The sequence below is a fragment of the Neophocaena asiaeorientalis genome, unplaced genomic scaffold, assembly GCF_003031525.2.
Source record: "Neophocaena asiaeorientalis asiaeorientalis breed wild unplaced genomic scaffold, Neophocaena_asiaeorientalis_V1.1 scaffold1164, whole genome shotgun sequence".
In the NCBI taxonomy this organism is placed as follows: domain Eukaryota; kingdom Metazoa; phylum Chordata; class Mammalia; order Artiodactyla; family Phocoenidae; genus Neophocaena; species Neophocaena asiaeorientalis.
In genome coordinates, this window is record NW_020172720.1 from 12,131 (window position 1) to 14,252 (window position 2,122).

A 2,122-nucleotide genomic window follows, 5' to 3' on the forward strand; every position below is an offset into this window, starting at 1 on the left:
AAGATGCCACACGCCGCAGAGCGGCTGGGTCCGTAGGCCATGGTCGCTAAGCCTGCGCGTCCGGAGCCCGCGCTCCACAGCAGGAGAGGCCACAGCAGTGAGAGGTCCACATACCGCAAAAAAAAAAAAAAGTCAACATTAAGGATACTGCTGGATTCCTATAGCACTAGTTACTGCAGTACAGTAACAGTTACTACACTAACCTATGATATTATAATCCTCTTCCAACCTATTTACAAAATATCCTCATTCTGAGGTTCTGGAAGTGTTACATTGTTGCATTAGACTCCTCTTCTTTAGGTAGTTCAGTCTTGAAAAACAGCAAATTTACATATTTTTATATACTGCCACTGATGTGTAAATTATCATAAAAGGCCTTACAACCAAAATCCTCATCCTTTGATATGCAGATCAGATCATACAAGCTTTTCCCCTCAGATCATACAAAATAGTCTAAAACTGGAAACAGAGAGACAAACACTCATACAAAAATAAAAATAATAAAAACAAGAAGCAAAAAACAAAAACATAAAAAAGAATCTGTAAACGGCATCATATTAACAGTCTTAAATTTTGCTAAAGACAATACACTTGGTTTACCAAAGCAATAAGCATTTTATAAAGTACTCCAGAAATAATGCTTATAAAAATAGGGGGAAATTTTTAGATGAGAGCACAAAACTAAATCATCTCACTCTCTGGCAAAGAGTTCTCCCAAAATGTCATGTCTACAAGACGTGATGTTTGGCAAAACTGTGTCTGGGCTGACTCAGCCACCAGCTCATGTTCAGGTGGCTTTTCCTCAGGTTTGCTTCATCGGTGCAGGGATATTTGCAGATGCCTGCTCGAGGTAGGCCAGGGAACCCTGAGGGATGTCGGCTGGCTTTTTGTGCTGCATGTTGATGTCCTCCAGCACCTGCTGCCAATGTCTCAGTTTTGTTAAGTGCTTCTGGACCAGAGCATCCTTTCGCTGTAATTCGTTCCTCAGTTCCGAGACATCCAGTTCGAATTTCTTCCTGATCTGTACCATTGACATAATCCTGACTCACCAGAGAAGAAAAACAAGCCTCGAACGATGACTCCAACTCGTCCACCAAGGTACTGTTAGAAGTCCTCGGAACACCTGGTGTGGCCTGAAGAAGCGAAACCTGGGTCAAGAGGCCCAGAGAGGGTGGCGGTGGTCCCGGTGGCTGCCCGGAGAACATGCCTCCTAGCGAAGCCGCCATTTCTAAAAAATCTAACTTTTTTATCTTGATCTTTTGTTAGCACTTTTATGAATTCATCAGTTTTCCATTAGAGTTCTGAAAATGCTTATTCATTCAGTTCAGCAGTATAGTCAGTTACCAGAAACCTGTACTTGTCAGAGTCTTTTCCATGAATTCCTTGAAGATGAAACAGTTTTGCAAAAGCATCAGAGTACACCCAGAACTGTCTGTAAATGACAAAAGACTTAAAAATGACCCCGGTTAAAGATTTGATGAAAGTTCATAATAATGCAATTGACAAGGAAATTTAGTTATTTCTGAGATATACATTTTAAAGTAATAATTAGAATTATGACTTATAACATTATACCAGAACATATAAGATTTTTAGAAATTTCATGTAATGTCTGAAACATTTATATTAACATATTTCCATACAAATAACCCAAAGAAAGTTGAGTATTAGTTGTTTTCTGTTCCCACTCGCAACATTTTTGCTTACTGTTTCCATGACATTATGCTCTCGGACCTAGAGAACCTAATTTATGAGGATGGAATGCTTCCACGAGGAGAAAAAACAGTGATATTCCCCTGAACTAGAAGTTAAGACTGCCACCTGGACACATTGGTCTCTTCATGACTCTTAATTAGGCAAGGAAGAGATTTGCTGTGCTGAATAGAGTGATTGATTTTAAGGTCAGAGAACTCATAGCTGAACATTACTTAAAGCAGTAAAAACAGATTTATTCAATAATATTCTTATAAGGGAAAAGAGACCTCACTATAAAGCCTTGTTCAATCTCAAAAACAGCATGAGCAAGTGGGAATTTATATCCAAGGAGCCTGGTAGGGGTGGCTGTCTGGAAAATTACTAATAGGAAACATAAAACATAAAGGGATATTTGGGTAAATCAAAT

At 39.1% G+C, this 2,122-nt stretch overlaps 1 pseudogene; it reads right to left on the reverse strand.

The window, feature by feature from the left end:
• Positions 1-743: 743 nt before the first annotated feature.
• Positions 744-1,226, reverse strand: LOC112396468 (mediator of RNA polymerase II transcription subunit 28 pseudogene; annotated as a pseudogene).
• Between the last annotated feature and the right edge of the window lie 896 nt (positions 1,227-2,122).